This window comes from Saccopteryx leptura, chromosome 5 (genome assembly GCF_036850995.1).
Source record: "Saccopteryx leptura isolate mSacLep1 chromosome 5, mSacLep1_pri_phased_curated, whole genome shotgun sequence".
Classification (NCBI taxonomy): Eukaryota; Metazoa; Chordata; class Mammalia; order Chiroptera; family Emballonuridae; genus Saccopteryx; species Saccopteryx leptura.
The window spans coordinates 172,455,105-172,473,753 of NC_089507.1; the positions used below are offsets into that span (position 1 = coordinate 172,455,105).

Below are 18,649 nucleotides of genomic sequence, written 5' to 3' on the forward strand. Positions count from 1 at the left end.
TCACATTTGCTTCTGCAGCTAACAGGGCCTGTGTCCTCAGCTAATTCACTTAAATTAAGTCTCTGAATTCAGCTCAGTTCTTCAGTTTTACAAAGGCAGGGGTAGGAAAGGGGGATGTGTGTACCTATCTTGTGGAATTGTTTGGAATAGATGCACATAAAGGGTTCAAGGGCTGGCACACCATACTAGTTTACTACATTCAGTACTTTGAGTTGATAAATATGACCATGGATACTTATCAGGTCTTCAGGGCCCTGTATAAGCACAGTTTCAACTGGACCCATCTAGTCATTTACTCATTCTACAGGCATTTATTGATCCTTTATTCTGTGCCAAAGAGGGGGGCGTTCTGCCTCCAGGAGCTCACACATCAATCAGGAGAGAGAGGCAGTCTAGTGCTCACCCAGCAATGTGCTTTCTCAGCACAGCATTGAAGTTAGTCAGAATTTCACAGGCATTTTCAAGTCTTTGAAGTCAGATTCTGGGCCTCTGCTGAGATTAAAGTTCCTTGACTCCTATGTTCCTAAGCCATTTTGTGTCTAATTCCAACTCAAGGAGGCCACTGACTTTGACCTTGACCCTGTGCCCTATGCCCCTCAGGCAGCTCCTTCCAATGGGCAGTCTTGAGAGAGGAAAGGTAGGAGCACAAAGCAGCTTCCCAGGAAGTAGGAGCCAGCCCAGGACTTGGCTGACACCAGCTAGCAGGGGTCGGGAACATTTTTGGCTGAGAGAGCCATGAACACCACATATTTTTTTAATCTTTTTTTTTAATTTATTTATTCATTTTTAGAGAGGAGAGAGAGAGGGAGAGAGAGAGACAGAGAGAGAGAAGGGGGGAGGAGCTGGAAGCATCAACTCCCATATGTGCCTTGACCAGGCAAGCCCAGGGTTTCGAACTGGCGACCTCATCATTTCCAGGTCGATGCTTTATCCACTGCGCCACCACAGGTCAAACAACACCACATATTTTAAAATGTAATTCTGTGAGAGCCACACAACGACCTGTGTACATTACACATTATCCAATAAAAATTTGGTGTTGTCCAGGAGGACAGCTGTGATTGGCTCCAGCCACCCACAACCATGAACATGAGTGGTAGGAAATGAATGGATTGTAATACATGAGAATGTCTTCTATTTTTAACATTATTATTATTATTTTTATTAAAGATTTGTCTGCGAGCCAGATGCAGCTATCAAAAGAGCCATGTTTGGCTCGTGAGCCATAGGTTCCCAACCCCTGAGCTAGAGGGAAAAGTACGGAAGTCCCGCAACTTGGGCGAGGTGCTCATCGGTAAGGTGACCAATCGTCCTCCTTTAGGGAGAACGGTCCTTCCTTTGTAAGTTCTGTCCTCCCTCAAAAAGTGTCCTCCTACATGTCCTTTTCTTTGATATTGGAAGACTAATCTGTAAATGTCTATATTTGATCAATGCAGAGTTGATCCATTGTCTGTGATGTGACATATTTGTATCTAAATGAGTACTTTTTTCTTACAATTATTAAAAATTAATAGGCATGTAAGCATAATTACAATATAAAATATTCCAAATGTTTTTATTATGCATTTATCATATTATAGTGTATTGTTGTTGCAATGAATAAAATGTTTCTTTTATTTACGATATTGTTTTCTACAATTTATCTTTGTCCTTCTTTTCATTGTAAAAATGTTGGTCACCTTATCATTGGCTGCCACAATGCTTTAGGGCGAATCCCCCATGCGAGGCTGGTACTTATCTCTGTACCTAGGGTCCCCGCTGTGGCCTGTCCAGTCCAAGCTTCCTGGAACCGGTCCCAAGTCCTACGCTGTGCCACTGCAACTTTGGATGCTATGTGGAGGTACCTCTGGTGAGCATATGTCCATGGCAGAAGTGGAGAAGAGGGTCTGGGTCAGGAACAACCAGCCACCCCCAATCTCGCTCACTCTCACTTGCAGGACTGCTGCCTGTCGGGAAGCAGCCGGAATAGATGGGCACCTCTGCGGTAGTACCTCCCATTGGCTCGGGACCTGTTATCTATCCCATTGAGCTCATGACCTTGGCCTGCACCAGGAGCCTAGACCCATGTGTGTATTGGTTAGCTTTATAGGCTTAACCCCTAACCTCCAACTGGATTAAACAGCAATTCAGGGGTATGAGGTGAGGAATCCACACGATTTCTTTGTGTACATGACTTACCTGTGCAATCATCTCACCCAAATCCTGCTCCAGAGAGTGACCCACAACCAACCTTCCTGCAGACCACAGACGGGGCACAACTTTGAGTTCCACACGCTTATATTAGACATTCTGGGGCAGTCCTGCTGGCGGGCTCAGACGATGTTTACTGCTGGTGAGGCTCCTGGATGTGTTCTCAATGCTGGAACTCTCGGCTGAGTTAGGAGGTGCCTTCTCTTTCTCCAGATGTCTCCAGTAGTACAGGCAAAGCCCTGCTGTGTGAGCCTGGAGGCAGTGCTGGCAGAGCAGGGCTGTGAAGAGCATGGCCCCTGACACAAGACAAAGGACATCAAAGTGCAGCTGGGGAGTAGAGGCCAGAGGGCTGGGCGGTGCAGCCTTAGTGGCCAAAGCTGCATATCCTTGTGCTGTAATGCACAGTGCCTGCATGAGACAGCCCCTTATCCTCCATCTTGGTTGGTTTTCATGAGACCATATTCCACTGCTTTCCCCAGAAAAGCCACAGCTGCCCTCATGACAGGGCCCCCCTCGCTGCTGGCCAGTACTGACAAGAATCTCTGGCACCTTACTTTATATCAGGATGCTAGCGGGTCTTTCATGAGGCCTCCATCATGTTCAACACCACCACGAAGTCCCGGTGCTACAGCTCCTAGTTGGGGCTCAGAAGCAGAGCCTGCAGGATCTCTAGCCAGTGTGTGTTCTGTAGGAAACAGGGTAGTGTGAACACTGAGCAACAGGGTGAACCCCAGCGGGGGGCACACCCACCCACCCCGGACTCCCCCTACCAACCACTACCATGCTGAGTGAGTCCTGGCCCACCTCCACTCCCTCACAGAGTAGAGACTGACCACTGGGGGGTGTGGCTGCACAGAGAAAGTGAGCATGGCCAGGCCCCCAACAGCCACCCAGCACAGCAGCTCATTGTCTTCCCCACGGTACAGCGTCAGCAGCTGCAGCCAGTGATTGCCCTTGGCTTCAAAGACTGGCCACATACCTGTGACCAGATGACGAAGGACACGAGGTCACCCGGGGAAAAGCCCATCCAGGGGCTCATGGCCAAGTTACACATGCAGTCTGTGGCTGTGTGACGCTCATGGTCCTTGAACATGTAGACCTCAATCTAGGGCACATCTTTCTCCTTCAGAATCTCCTGCCTGCAGAACCAAGGGTGGCAGTGTTGGCACCATCAGAGCCTCCACCACTATGTTCCCATCCACACCAGCCCCGGGCTGACAATTTCCCCGGGCAATATTCAAACACCCTCTTGCACTAGGTATGAGCTGCAGTGGTTTTCAGACTTCTAACCAGGCCTAGGAGACAACATAAAACCATGGATAATGGTCTGAACTAGAACTTAGGAGACAATGCTGGTGGTGATGGTGATGCTAACATCTACTATTTGAGCACTTCCCCTGACCCAGCACTTAGACTGACTTCATCTTCCACACAGCCCCGTGCTGAAGTGCAGGTGTGACTCTCATGACCACTTTGCGGAAGAGAAAACCAAGGCTGAGGAGTGAGTCTGTAGCGAATGTCACAATTAGTAGTAATAGCTAATGTGCATTGATTGGGCACATGTCTGAGAGCCAGGCACCTTTGTTCAAAGTACTTTTACATGTATTTTCTCATCTAATTCTCCTCACCACAATTACATGTGGTAGGTAATATAACCATCCTATTTCACAGAGGGGAAAACTGAGGCATGGAGAGATTAAGTAATTTGCTTGAGGTTACACACTAGTAACCAGAGAAGTCAGGATTCAAACCCAGGCCATGTGACTCTAGAACTTGCACTATTATGGTTAAGTCAATTGTTCTCATGGAATGGTCCCCTTAGCTGAAAGATACAGAGGGGACTCAAATAGAACAATGACCAAAAAGTGCTTTTCAAAAAGTACTTCAGTGGGAATAATCTAAACCTTAATACCCTGCCCAGGCCTCACATCTCAAGAAACCTTATTGGAGCCTCTCAGTGATCCCTGCCAGATTCATTCGAGCCATGAGCTCCTCGAAGTTTTGAAGGACTGAGCAGTTGGGGTGTAACAGAGACAAGAGGCCAGACTACTCCACAGATCGTGAAATGCACTCTACTAGTCGAGACTACACATCCTAGGCCCGCCAACCCCACTGACCCTGCAGGTGGCAGTCCAGACAAACAGAAAGCTGCCCTCCCTATTCCCGGCCTCAACAAAGCCATTTCCTGTTGGTCCTAAGAAGGAGCCACAGCCCCAGTCAGAGGCCATCAGAATCTAGTAATGGGTGGAAGAGAGGCCAGGGCTGGAGCAGGAAGACATACACCCTCCTCCCAGGAAACATCAACTCTGGCTTAGAGGTGATGGTGAGCTTGGCACGAGCCTGGGCTTCCTCTGTCTGCCCCACATCAGAGTCCTCCAGGGCCAGTGGGAGCAGAGCCTATGGGCACAAGCCCCTCGGTGATCAAGACGAACCCGAGAGCCTAAGGCCCGGGCACTCTGACTGTGCCACCTTCATTTTCTCCTCTCTCTCCAGGCTTGCTGATCAGGGAGGCACAGATCATCGTCACTTCTCTGAGGTCTCTCATTAAGCTACCCAAACACTTTCTGAAGCATCATTTTTAGGCAAGACATGGGCTGTGCTGGGCACTGAGTCTATGGAGGTCAATGACACAGAGAAAGGAGAACTCCAGACCTTAACAAAAACCCACCTCCTTCAGCATCACTCAGCAGAAAGACATGCCCCCGGCCATTAACAACCCTTTTTTGTTCCACATCTAACATTAAATGCTGTTGTAGAAGCCACTGAGCCATGTTTTATAAACCACCAGAAAGGAGTCGGTACACCAGCTCACCTAGCCGCTCCCTGAGCAATCACAGTGCTGTGGTCCTCTGTCTTTTCTACCAAATCCAAGAAAACCATGCAGGGAGAAGATGAAGGTGGTAGGTGGTCTTTACCACCTACCAGGGCTCTGGCGGGTAAACATTCCACTTCTGGGCTCAGTTTTAAAGGAAGGCAACCAAGCAGTGGTTTTCCTGCTTCAAGAGACCCGCAAAACCTGGACTGCTCCCTCTGGAGTTACAGTGGAAACCTCGAGGCTTGTTTTGCAGGTTCAACTGGACAGCAGCTCTCTGCAGAAATTTATCTGCTCAGGGCTCTGATATTGACACATGTTCATTGTTAAACATGAATGCACAATCACGGTGCTTCTTTGTGGTGTAGGTGATGAGCATGGAGTTACACGGCTCAACTACAGCTTGGAAACATGGGGGGATGGGTAAACGGAAAACTGCTGTGACCAGCACAGGGAAGTGAAGACCTGAGTGGGGGCAATGGGGAATAAAAGAAACACAAAGACATAGATAGAGTTTGGGCAAGGTGGGACATTGTGCTCTGATGGAGACACAATGACACCGAGCCTGGAAAACCCATTTATTTTATATGCTTAAACAAGAGGTTATTGTGCTAGGGGAGTAGAGCTGATAACTATGTAACACTCTATCCCACAAGCATATGAGGACATCCTGAGTCTGTGTTACCACTGTGTGCCTGCTGCCCTGCTTTTGGTGTCAATACCACGAACAGCCTTCAAGTTGTTTAAGTGACCTGCCCTGCCAGGTCACTCAAGGATGAGCAGGGCTCTTCCTCTGCTCCCAGCTGCACATAGGCTGGAAGAATTCAGAGGCAGTGGCTCTCTCCAGAGAACTACAGGTTAGGCTTCATGCCATAATTGACAAGGACACTCTCCATCAGCAGGTAGGTAAGCTAAGAATCAGTGCTCCACCAAGCTGTGAAAAACTAAAAAGCAATGAAGATCTGCACGTTAGTAAGCCTGGAAAAAATTATAGTGTTTTTATTGTTGTTGTTGTTTTTGTTTTTTGTTTTTACAGGGACAGAGAGAGAGAGAATCAGAAAGAGGGATAGACAGGGACAGACAGACAGGAACGGAGAGAGATGAGAAGCATCAATTATCAGTTTTTCGTTGCAAGACCTTAGTTGTTCTTTGATTGCCTTCTCATATGTGCCTTGACCGTGGGCCTTCAGCAGACCGAGTAACCCCTTGCTCGAGCCAGCAACATTGGGTCCAAGCTGGTGGTGAACTCACGCTCAAGCTGGCTACCTCGGAGTCTCGAACCTGGGTCCTCTGCATCCTAGTCCGACGCTCCATCCACTGTGCCACTGCCTGGTCAAGCGAAAAATTATAGTTTTAAGATATTTTTTTCTTTGTGGCAGAGACAGAGAAAGTCAGAGAGAGGGTCAGACAGGAAGGGAGAGAGATGAGAAACATCAGTTCTTCATTGTGGCTCCTTAGTTGTTCATTGATTGATTTCTCGTATGTGCCTTGACCGCCTTGACCGGGGACTCAGCAGACCGCGTGACCCCTTGCTCGAGCCAGTGACCTTGGGCTCAAGCTGGCGAGCTTTGCTCAAACTAGATGAGCCTGTGCTCAAGCTGGCACTCTTGGGGGTTTCGAACCTGGGTCCTCCACATCCCAGTCCGGCGCTCTATCCACTGCGCCAACGCCTGGTCAGGCTTGATTTATGATTTTTGAAAGAAACAATAACTTCTTTGACTCCATAATTAACACATTGACCAAGATTTTTTTAAATTTTTAAATATTTGCTAAGAAACAAGATACTAAAAGCTTCTAAAATGTTAGGTAATTCTGAAAAAGTTTTCACAAAACCTGGCAGCAGAGGGAAGGTTCTAAAAGATTATTTTCAAACTCTGCAGAAAGAAGAATTATGAGGTCAGGAATTGATGAAGGTACTGAGTTGAAAGAGCAACGTCTGCTGTACTTGCTGCAATTGCAAAACAAAAAGAAACTTATGAGGAATGAAAGATGGCAACAAAGTAGGCGGAAGTTCCATCTGACACATCCCAGGACCAAATTGGATTACAACTTAATTTAAGAACAGTCATCCTGAAAAACCAACTTTGGACTAAACTAAGAGGACTCTTTAACCAACGATCACCAAAGAAGCCACACCGAGACTTGTAGGAAGGGTGGAGATGCGGAAAGGGCTGCCCTGCTCCCTGTAACAAGCAGTGGCTGAGGGTCTGGAGGGACTCTCACAGCGGAGTGGGTTGCCCTGAGAGGTGTGGGTCCTCAGTCCCAGGCCTGGAGCCCCAGCCTACAGCCCCAGAGCCTAGAAGAGGCATCCAGACAGCATTTAGCTGTGAAAAAAGCCAGGTTTCAGTCCGCAAGAAAGAGACACAGCTCTAGGATGCAGATTTCATCTTAAAGGGCCAGTGCAGAAAACCTTGTTCACAGCCACTTCCCTGGGGCTCTGGCAGGGGGGAGCTGAGAGGACTGGAGTTGTGGGAGGAGAGTGTAAAACTGGAGGCCCAGGGAGAGACACTGTGGGGGATGGCTACCAGAACCCCTGTGCTGAGTCACTAATCAGTACCACAGTTGCCATCTTTTTTGGGTGGAGCAATCCCTTCTGAGTGGCATCAGCCTGAGGAAAAGCAACTGCTCCGTCCTTGGGAGTCTATCCTACCTGTCATGACAATGGGTTGTTCTGAGAAGCCAGGAAGCAGGGGGTGCGTCAGTGACTCGGTTTTCTGGTGTTGAGACCGGAGCTCTCTCCTACACTCTTCCGAGTCTAGGACTGGTTCTTCCATCTCATAAGAGACTCAGTTGAAACTGTGAGTGGACAGACCACACCTCTGGGTCTCAGAGGCCACACCCACCAGACTCCTGGGGCCACACCCTACTGAGGTCTATAAAAAAAGTCTGGACAGGCCCTGGCTGGTTGGCTCAGCGGTAGAGCATTGGCCTGGCGTGCGGAAGTCCCGGGTTCGATTCCTGGCCAGGGCACACAGCAGAAGCACACATCTGCTTCTCCACCCCTCTCCCTCTCCTTCCTCTCTGTCTCTCTCTTTCCCTCCCACAGCCAAGGCTCCATCGGAGCAAAGATGGCCCAGGCACTGAGGATGGCTCTATGGCCTCTGCCTCAGGCGCTAGAGTGACTCTGGTCGCAATAGAGCAATGCCCTGGATGGCCAGAGCATTGCCCCCTGGTGGGCGTGCCAGGTGGATCCCGGTCGGGTGCATGTGGGAGTCTGTCTGACTGCCTCCCCGTTTCCAGCTTTGGAAAAATACAAAAAGAAAAATGAAAAAAAAAGTATGGACACATTGACACCTGCGGCAAAGGGGCAGAGGACAACCAACAACCTTCCTAATCGCCAAATTGCTGCAGGCTCTAGACTCCAGCAGAGGTTTTTTTTCAGCAGATGAGTCCATCAATAAGCTATCAGACAGGCTGCAGGAGGCGAAACTCTGGGAAATTTGGTCATTTGAGTAGACCAGAGTGGACAAAAGCCAGCCTTGGAGTGCAGTTTGTTATTTCCATACACCTGGCCTAGCAGAGGCAACCACAAACTCTGAATTGCTTGTAGCTTCAAAAAGGTTGCTGAGGGCCAATCACAGGCAGTGTCTCCCACTGGTCTGCACTGGGTTCCTGCTTGGGAGGCCCAGGGCTGGCACATCCAGGGGCCAGTTTCACAAAGCATTGGTTCAGAACCTAACGACCTTTGCTAGAGTGGTATCCTAATGAAAATCTCCTCACACCTGGCCCAGATGTGGCGGTGAAAAAGAAGGAAATCTTACCTTTTGTGACAGCATGGATGGACCTGGAGATTATTATGCTAAGTGAAATAAGCCAAGCAAAAAAAGGAAAATATCATATGATCTCACATATATGTGGAATCTAATGGACAAAGTGAACTGAGGAATGGAACAGAGGCAGAGACAGGGTCACAGAGACCAGAGGGACAGCAGTCGGAGGAAGGGGGATGAAGGGATGGGATCAGAGAGGGTAGGGGGATTGGTAAAATTATATATACACAGCACAGATATAGATAGCAGGACAGCAAGTCCTAAGGAAAAGAGGGAGGGAATTGGGGGAGGGGGGCAAAAGAGGTATAAAAAGGGACACAGGTGTGGGGTGAGGGAGTTATGTTCAGTGGAACACTTTAATCCATGTAAACACAATAAATTAAAAATTAATAAAAATTAAAAAAATTCATCAGAGATTACACAGCAGAAATTATATTAAAGGCCTAGAATTAAAAAGTAAAAAAAAAAAAGAAACTTATTTTTGTTTTCATATTTTTTTTCCATTCTTTATTCAATTTAGAAAGAAAAGATAAAGAACGAGACAGAAAGAGGGAGATGCAGAAAGAAGCCAACGATTAAGCTACCAATCACCAACTCAACCCAATGAGAAAAGCCTGGCCAGGACGTTCCTCAACACTCCGCCCTCCACACCCACACCCTTAATACCTGGACATGCCAGGCCCCCTGTTAGGCACTCCCACAAGCTCGACGTGCCATCTGTTCCATCCCTGTTGCAAGGGCCAGTGCCAGGTGCCTAAGGAGCAGTGCAGGGGTCAGTTCCAATGAATCCTCTGCTAGCTGGGCACTGCCTTTCCAAAGAAGCAGCCAGCGCCCAACTCCACGTGCGGGAGGGCGGAAGAGAATCCCTGTCCAAGGTGAAAGCACTACTCCCTGGAACGCGGGAGATCCTCCTCTGCCTGCTGGGCAGCCAGCATCGCCGCCTAAGGGACCAGACCATTTTTTAAGAGGAGCATGGAGTTAGTTGCACACTGGGCACCCAGGGATAGAAGTGAGTGGCAGGACCCGGCTCCTGGGCAGCTAGTGTGCAGGATGGGGCGGAGGAGGGGAGGAAGCAGCTCAGGCCCAGCGCTCGTGGGCGACTAGCAAACACCTGAGTGGACTGCCAGGCTCCATGGAGTGGCCAGGGCCACATCGAAGTGCTGTGCCCAGGCGTGTGTAGGGTACACGACCCTGTGGCCAAGCGAAAAGAGAAAAAACGGGGTTAGAAAAGCAAAAGCCTACAGCACCCGGTATTCCCAGGCGGTCTCCCATCCAGGTACTAACCAGGCCTGACCCTGCTTAGCTTCCGAGATCGGGCGTGTTCAGGGTAGTATGGCCGTAGACATTTGGTGGCCTCCTCCCGGTGCCTAAGAAGAAACCCCTGCCCTCCAGGTTTCCTCACTGCTTTGCGTCCTAGGTGCCTGAGCACGCCAGGCCCCCTGTTAGACACTCGCACAAGCTCCACTGCCATCTGTTGCGTATCTGCCGCCGCGGTTTCCCGTGGGCTGCCAAGAGAACCTTCTCAGCGCCCTGTCATTATTCCCCGGGGCCAAAGGTGTGCCCACACACCCAGACGGTGGGAACCGGAGCGAGGGTCAGGGGTCTCAGTGGCTCAGCGACTTGCAGAAGAGTGGGTGGGAGGGCTGGTGACCGGATGAAAAGGGCCAGTGTCAGCCGCCTGGGCAGCAGTGCAGAGGGGTTTGCTCCCAGGACCCCTCCGCTTGCCGCGGAACGAGTGACCTAAGCGGCGTTGGGAGCCCCCCCCAACTCCGCGAGGAGGCGGAAGAGACGCCCCAGTCCCAGGCGAAGGCGTGCTCTCCGGAATGCGGGAGCTCCTCCTCTCCCTGCTGCACGGCCAAGGACCAGTTTGCAGAGGAGCCTGGAGTTGGTTGCACAGCGGGCACCCAGTGATAAAGGGGAGTGGCGGGACCCTGCTCCTGGGCCGCTGGTGTGCTTGGCGGTGTGGAGGAGCTGGGAGGCAGCTCAGCAAGCGCGCTGGTAGGCGACAGCTCAGTTCCAGTTCCAGGCACCTTTGGTGCTCAGCCTGCATCTCCCGCTGCAGCTCTTGAGAGAGGTCAACCCCCATCTCCAGCATTCATTTCAGTTCAAGCCTTCACTGGTTCTCAGCCTCTAGCCTGACCAGCAGTTCTTGAATCTGAAACTCTTTCTCCAGTGACTGTTCTAGCTCATGCTGTTGTTGGCATTCAGTTGGCAGCTCATACTGGAGCTTTTGACCTCAGGCAGCCTCTCACACAGAGCCCTCATTTTCTTTTTCCAGGGTTGTAAAAAGCACCCAGCCAATGGCACCTAAAAATACAGCCATGGAGAACCATATGCTGGAGAACAAAGACCTCTCCTCTATCCCACCCTTCAAAGGTGTTGGCATCTCCACACTGATCTGATCCAAATCTGGCCCACTATGCCAAATGTAAGGCTATTGGTTGAAGCCAAGAGCAGGTTCATACTGAATTCAGACAGATGGTTAGAGAAACTGTGGACTTGAAAAGTGGTCAGGCCATACCCATTTATTGGAGGCCTACAGAGACAGGAGAGCAAATAAACAAAGGAAATCCTGCGTTGTGCAGTGGAGGGGATGGGATCAGAAAACTGCTCCTTATGCTGACAGCTGAGGGAATCAGGGAACCAAACCTTACAGTGGTGGAAAGCAGTCTGGCCGAATCACCCCTGAGGGAAAGCACACATACCTTTTTATAGACACACACGTGGCTTTTTCCCACATGCTAATGCAATAATATGTGCAAAGTGCTTGCAGCCCAGGAAACCAGGAGGCAAGCTTAACACACCAGTTTTTCCCATATCGCTGTGGGTTAAAGCATTGTTCTGAAATTAGAAGTTTGCCAGTTTGATCCCCTGTCAGGGCAATAAAGGGGAAGCAATCAATTAATGATTATGAGGCACAACAAAGGTTGCTTACCACTTCCCTCTCTCTCTCTTTCTCTGTCTCTATATATAAAAAAAAAGTCAATCAATCAATCAATCAATCAATAATTAAGAACTGGACAGATAGCTGGAATGGTTAGAACATCATACAAAATTGCAGAGGTTGTTGGTTTGATCCCCAGTAAGGGAATATACAGAAACAACTTGATGTTGTTCCCTGTTTTAACATCACTGCCTCTTTCTAAGAGAAAGGAAGAAAAGGAAAGGAAAGGAAGGGAAGAAAAAAAAGAAAAGAAGAAAGAAAGAAAGAAAGAAAGAAAGAAAGAAAGAAAGAAAGAAAGAAAGAAAAAGAAAAGTAAATCTAGTTGAACCATTCATCAGGTCTAATTCTCCCAACACACCTGACCTTTATTTTCTTTTCTTCCCACCCTATTAAGTGCTGAAGGCACGGATAAAAGGATTGACTGCAGCTGATGCTGGTGAACTCTTTCAACATGGCAGCAGTGAGACAGCAGAAGTGAGAAGGGGGTTTCTGTGAAATGGCTTGAGTGTCACAAGAGCTGGGAAAGAAAAGTGGGAGGATTGTGGTGGCAATTCCAGCCTGAGATTCTCAAGACTGGGAAGTGATTGAAACTCAGCCAGGTAAAGGAGCAGTATGTTTGAGGAGTGTCAGGGTTGGTGGCAACTGTGAGAGTGTATAGAGTAGGGCATGGAAGAAAATTATAAACACTGGCTGAGACTGGGCCAGGTAAAGGGTGTTATAAAGGCAGAGGTTTGGTGTGGGGCTTTGTTCATGACAGGTTGGTGATGGAGAGACCAAGGGTAAGGAGGAAAATGGTTGTGGCATGTCTTTGGAAGGATGACTGGACCCTTGTGAGAGATGTTCTGAAGGGGAAGGGAATGGAGAGGACTGAGCCTATGATGTTTGTGTGTAAGATTTGGGAGGTGGGTTCATCTAGAAATAAATGGGGAAGTGTGTAAGGCAGACCTTTGCATAAAAATAAGAATAGCTATTTAGGAAATGGAGAATTATCAGATTGAGGACAGAATAGAGAATGATTCACGGGGAGTGAAAGAATTGGAGGGAGGGAGTGTTGGATGGCAACAGGACAGTGTGCTGCACAGTGGAAGAAGTTTGTGTGTTTACTTTCCCTTGGTGAAAGGAATTGTGAGCAAAGTTAAGCAGCATCAGCTGCTGACAATTCTAATTACCAGGGCTTCCAACTTTAGATAAGGTGGTAGTGGCATCAGAAAATGGTCATTTGCTGATGAAGAAGTGGATTTGGCTGAGAGTTCAACTGGATTTACCCTGAAAAACTTTCTAAATCACCTCTCTTGTTTGTCTGGCTTAATGCAAAAGAGAAAAAAAAAAAGACAAAATAGGAAAACTCATGTCACAGGACTGTGGTAGGACCAAGGGGAGTCTTCCAGATTTTAGCAGTGCGTCAGTGTGTTTTGTAGTCTTTCTGTGTTGCAGCCCTACATACTAAAGTGGGAATTGTGAAAGTCTAAGAAGGGAGCAGAAAATGAAAAATTGCATGTAGGCAATGCTGGAGGGTTCCCTTCCTCCACACCCTCCCCAGCTCTGATTGTTCATTGACTTGTTAGTGAAAACCCTTCTGACAGGTGTGAAGAAATGTCTCATAGTAGTTTTAATTTGCATTTCTCTACTGATTTGTGACATTGAGCATTTTTTATATGCCCATTTTTAGTGGGGAGTTATTTGAATATTCTAACACTTTATTGCATGAGGTTTATAGTTTCCAATTGTGGGTTTTTTTCTTTGTTTTTTGGGGGTTTTTGTTTGTTTGTTTGGTTTTTTGGTTTTTGGTTGTTTTTTTTTTGGTTTTTTTTTTTTTGTTTTTTTTGTATTTTTCTGAAGCTAGAAAACGGGAGAGACAGTCAGACAGACTCCCGCATGCGCCTGACCTGGATCCACCCGGCACGCCCACCAGGGGGCGACACTACTGCCACCAGGGGGCGATGCTCTGCCCCTCCGGGGCATCGCTCTGCAGCAACCAGAGCTACTCTAGCACCTTGGGGCAGTGGCCAAGGAGCTATCCCCAGCGCCTGGGCCATCTTTGCTTCAATGGAGCCTCAGCTGGCGGGTAGGTGAAGAGAGAGAGATAGAGAGGAAGGAGTGGGAGAGCGGTGGTGGTGAAGCAAATGGTGCGCTTTTCCTGTCGCTGCCTCTGCAGCGAGGAATAGAAACCGGGACTTCTACATGCCAGGCCGATGCTTCTACCACTGAGCCAACCGACCAGGGCCCAATTGTGTTTTGACTTCTTTAGAAATCATGGTATATGTTGCTCCAGTTCAGCTTGATGTTTTTACAATTTAATGGATTTAAGCAGGAAGTGCTAAGAAGGAGTCAGCCACTAAACTGCAGTGAGGTGTAGGCTAATCTGCCCCTTCAAGCAGGCATAGGGTACTTGAGCTGCCTCTCTGACCCACTGGCACTTGCCCATTTTTATCATGGTGCACACTTAGGATAAGCTTTACCTTATCTGAAAGTGCACCCTGAGATAGTGTCTGCTGCCTTCTGGTCATGCTGAGGCAATTTAAATTGCTCCAGCGTCAACTTGGAGGCATTGCAATGGAACTGAGAGAAAAAGGTAAGACTGGAAAGAGGCAATATACAGAGGACCAACAGAGAAATGTTCTGGTATGAAAGTATTGTGGATGTTTTAGAAAGATTTTTTGTGGTATAAGGCAGTGAGAGTTTACATGAGAATTAGAATCATAAGTTTATTTATGCTTTGCTTTATATTACAAAGGAACTAAGCATATATGCGACAATTAGAAAATATGTCTTGTGAAATATTAAAAATAATCATGCTACCAGTAAATACAGCTCAACCAACAACTATATTAAATTTTGTTTATGAATATTAGATGTAAAGAATACTGGCATAACAGATAATTTACAATTACTTAATTTTAGTTTTTTACCAGAATTAAAATTTTCTTAAAGATTTAGAATACTAATATACTCAGTAAAGCTACAGAAAAATCAATAGCAAAATGAACTCTGTATAAAATAAAACAAAGATATGTTCTGATTGAATTAAAATGTATGATATACTGGGATAAGTTTTTGAGAGAAAGCGAATTAGTTTTGTCTTAAAGTAAGGATTGTTGTTTCAGAATAATAAAGATCTTTTTTAAAAGGACAAAAGTTGACTATAAAAGAGAAAGTGGTAGAAGATTTATGAGGAGAAATAAGAAAAAATTTATATATAGTTAAGCTGAGTAAGATTAAAATTAATTAATTAAAGAGATAGAATCATGAATAGTAGTAACCTGATATAGATGCAAATTTGGTTCTATTTTACTTTGTTAAAGAAATAAACTTTTTCTATACTGTGTAGCACCAGATAAGATATTATAAAAATTTTTCTGCCTATAAAGCAAAGATACTGTGTTTTTTTGTTGTTGTTTTTTTTTTTGTATTTTTCTGAAGCTGGAAACGGGGAGAGACAGTCAGACAGACTCCCGCATGCGCCCGACCGGGATCCACCCGGCAAGCCCACCAGGGGCGACGCTCTGCCCACCAGGGGGCAATGATCTGCCCCTCCGGGGCGTCGCTCTGCCGCGACCAGAGCCACTCTAGCGCCTGGGGCAGAGGCCAAAGAGCCATCCCCAGCGCCCGGGCCATGTTTGCTCCAATGGAGCCTCGGCTGCGGGAGGGGAAGAGAGAGACAGAGAGGAAGGAGGGGGGTGGAGAAGCAAATGGGCGCTTCTCCTATGTGCCCTGGCCGGGAATCAAACCTGGGTCCCTCGCACGCCAGGCCGACGCTCTTCCGCTGAGCCAACCGGCCAGGGCTGATACTCTGTTTTTTAAAAATTTATGTTACTGATATCTATTTTTTCAAAGGGGTCTTTGATTACTATAGGAAACAATCTTCTCAATCCTAAGAACCAAAGATCTGATAATAATATATCAATCCAGTGCTAATGTGATAGGACCCTTTTCCCAACACTCAGAAATAAAAGCTTTAGTGATTGCATGCCCCACTTTCATGTGTAATAGTGGGAAGGGTCACACATAAAAGAGAGGGGTGTCCAGTCACTACGGCCTTTTTTTTTTTTTTTTAATTTTGTATTTTTCTGAAGCTGGAAAAGGGGAGGCAGTCAGACAGACTCCCGCATGCACCCGACCGGGATCCACCCGGCATGCCCACCAGGGGGCAATGCTGTGCCCATCTGGGGCGTCGCTCTGTTGCGACCAGAGCCACTCTAGCGCTTGAGGCAGAGGCCATGGAGCCATCTTCAGCACCCAAAGCCAATGAGCTTGAATCAATGGAGCCATGGCTATGGGAGAGAAAGAGAGAGAAGGGGAGTGGGAGGGATGGAGAAGTAGATTGTCCCTGCTTCTCCTGTGTTCCCTGACCGGGAATCAAACCGAGGACATCCACAAGGCAGGCCAATGCTCTACCACTGAGCAAACCAGCCAGGGCCTTAAATTTACTTTCAGAATAAAAAAAAACTTTAATGACATTGGTATTTTATTGGAAATTGCATTAAATCTATATAGAGGCAGTCCCAGGTTATAAATGAGATTGATTCTGTAAATTATTCTTCGGTAAATTGGTATGTAATTTAGAGCAGGTATATTTCCCTATTAAATGCAACTTACACAGATGTGTCTTCATATAGTATTTATTTTTACCTTTCTGTGCATAAATACTTGAACATTTTCAAATACAACTTTAAACTATCTTGGATGATGCAGAAGATGGCGGACTTTTGGAGAAGATGGGACTGGTGTTAGAGTGACAGGGTTTGATTCTGCTGCTGGAATCAGTTTCTTGAAGTATGCATCAAAGGAGGTTTTTAGAGAGCTCTTTTTTTCTCATCATAAATGGCCTTGTAACATCTCAGGCTTTTTGCAAATATACAGTACATTTTGGTAAAACTCTCTGTATCAGGATCTTGTGACTATCTTTGACATTCCTGGTTCCATAAGACAAAAAGAATCAGCTAACTCTTTTGTAAAAAATGTTTTCAGTTCTGGAATTTTTTTTGGTTCATTGCCCCTTTAACTTTTTTCTATTTTTTTTCTTTTCTTTTTTTTAAGATTTTATTTAATTATTATAGAGAAAGGAGGTGGGGGAGGAGAAGGAAGCATCAACTCCCATATGTGCCTTGACCAGGCAAGCCCAGGGTTTTGAATCGACGACCTCAGCGTTTCCAGGTTGACGCTTTATCCACTGCACCACCACAGGTCAGGCAATTTTTTTCTTTTTAAAAAGGGTTATTTACCTGACCTGTGGTGGCGCAGTGGATAAAGCGTCGACCTGGAAATGCTGAGGTCGCCGGTTCGAAACCCTGGGCTTGCCTGGTCAAGGCACATATGGGAGTTGATGCTTCCAGCTCCTCCTCCCCTTCTCTCTGTCTCTCCTCTCTCTGTCTCTCTCCCTCTCTCTCTCTCCCTCTCCCTCTCCCTCTCCTCTCTAAAATGAATAAATAAAAAATAAAAAAAGGGTTATTGAGGCCCTGGCCTGTTGGCTTAGTGGTAGAGTGTCGGCCTGGCGTGCAGAAGTCCTGGGTTCAATTCCTGGCCAGGGCACACAGGAGAAGCACCCATCTGCTTCTCCACCCCTCCCCCTCTCCTTCCTTTCTGTCTCTCTCTTCCCCTCCCACAGCGAGGCTCCATTGGAGCAAAGATGGCCTGGGCACTGGGGATGGCTCCTTGGCCTCTGTCCCAAGCGCTAGAGTGGCTCTGGTCGCGACAGAGCGACCCCCTGGAGGGGCAGAGCATCGCCCCCTGGTGGGCAGATCGTCGCCCCCTGGTGGGCGTGCCGGGTGGATCCCAGTCGGGCGCATACGGGAGTCTGTCTGACTGTCTATCCCCGTTTCCAGCTTCAGAAAAATACAAAAAAAAAACAACAAAAAAAAAACCAAAAACAAAACAAAACAAAACAAAAAAGGGTTATTGATGTTTGGGACTGAAAACACGAGTTAACTTGGGAGTGGCTGTTTCCTCTTACAAATTGTTAATGCTCAGTTTTGTTTCATTCACAGTGACATTCACATTCAACATGCTGGTTAGGTCCTTGTACACGAAATGATGAGATTTCAAATTACTTCTAATATAAGTTTGGTAAAAGTTTTGTACAAATTCGTTTATACTTAAAAGTAGACTACATTCTTGCCCCAGCAACAGTTAAGGTTTTTACACGTTAGATTTACTTTTTCATTGTATCAATGTCCAGCCCTAGATTTAGTTTTTAGTTTTATCATGGTGCATTGCTAAAACTAGTTTCAAGTTTTCTGATTTAGCTTTGCTTATGTGTATGTTGGCATTGCTTTAAAATTAACTTCAGAAATTTATTATTATTTTTTTCTCTGTATTTTTCTGAAGTTGGAAACGGGGAGGCAGTCAGACAGACTCCCGCATGCCCCCGACCGGGATCCACCTGGCACGCCCACCAGGGGGCGATGCTCTGCCCATCTGGGGCATTGCTCTGTTGCAACCAGAGCCATTCTAGTGCCTGAGGCAGAGGCCACAGAGCCATCCTCAGCGCCCAGGCCAACTTTGCTCCAATGGAGCCTTGGCTGTGGGAGGGGAAGAGAGAGACAGAGAGGAAGGAGAGGGGGAGGAGTGGAGAAGCAGATGGGTGCTTGTCCTGTGTGCCCTGGCTGGGAATCAAACCCAGGACTCCTGCACGCCAGGCCGATGCTCTACCACTGAGCTAACTGGCCAGGATCCAGGAATTTATTTTTAAATTTTGTTTTATTTTTGGCTCATGAAGATCTTCCACGCTTAAGTTACAGAACGTCTTTCTTTAACCAAAAAAAAGCTTCATTTTCAAACTGCACCGTAAATAGCATATTGAAAGCAATATACAATCAGATTCCTGATGATAAAATGACATCATTGTGTAAACAAAGTTATGAACCCTTAAGGAAAGACAAGTTAACCCTGAATCTAAATGTAAATCCAACTATATAGCTAACAATAATGACAAGT

The 18,649-nt window shown here is 47.1% G+C and overlaps 1 pseudogene; it reads right to left on the minus strand.

Annotated features, from left to right (window-relative positions):
• Positions 1 to 10,007: 10,007 nt before the first annotated feature.
• LOC136407442 (5S ribosomal RNA) lies at positions 10,008 to 10,116 on the minus strand (annotated as a pseudogene).
• Positions 10,117 to 18,649: the final 8,533 nt, after the last annotated feature.